Consider the following 384-nt stretch of genomic DNA (forward strand, 5'->3'; position numbering starts at 1 on the left):
ATCTCTTCAAGAAAATTAGAGATACCAAGGGAACATTTCATGCAAAGATGGGCTCAATAAAGGACAGAAACGATAGGGACCTAACAGAAGCAGAAGATATCAAGAAGAAGTGCCAAGAATACACAGAACTATATAAAAAAGATCTTCACGACCCAGATAATCACGATAGTGTGATCACTCATCTAGAGCCAGACATCCTGGAATGTGAAGTCAAGTGGGCCTTAGGAAGCATCACTACAAACAAAGCTAGTGGAGGTATGGAATTCCAGTTGAGCTATTTCAAACCCTGAAAGATGATACTGTGAAAGTGCTGCACTCAATATGCCAACAAATTTGGAGAACTCAGCAGTAGCCACAGGACTGGAAAAGGTCAGTTTTCATTCC

This window comes from Bison bison, unplaced genomic scaffold (assembly GCF_000754665.1).
Source record: "Bison bison bison isolate TAMUID 2011002044 unplaced genomic scaffold, Bison_UMD1.0 scf7180017864291, whole genome shotgun sequence".
Taxonomy (NCBI): Eukaryota; Metazoa; Chordata; class Mammalia; order Artiodactyla; family Bovidae; genus Bison; species Bison bison.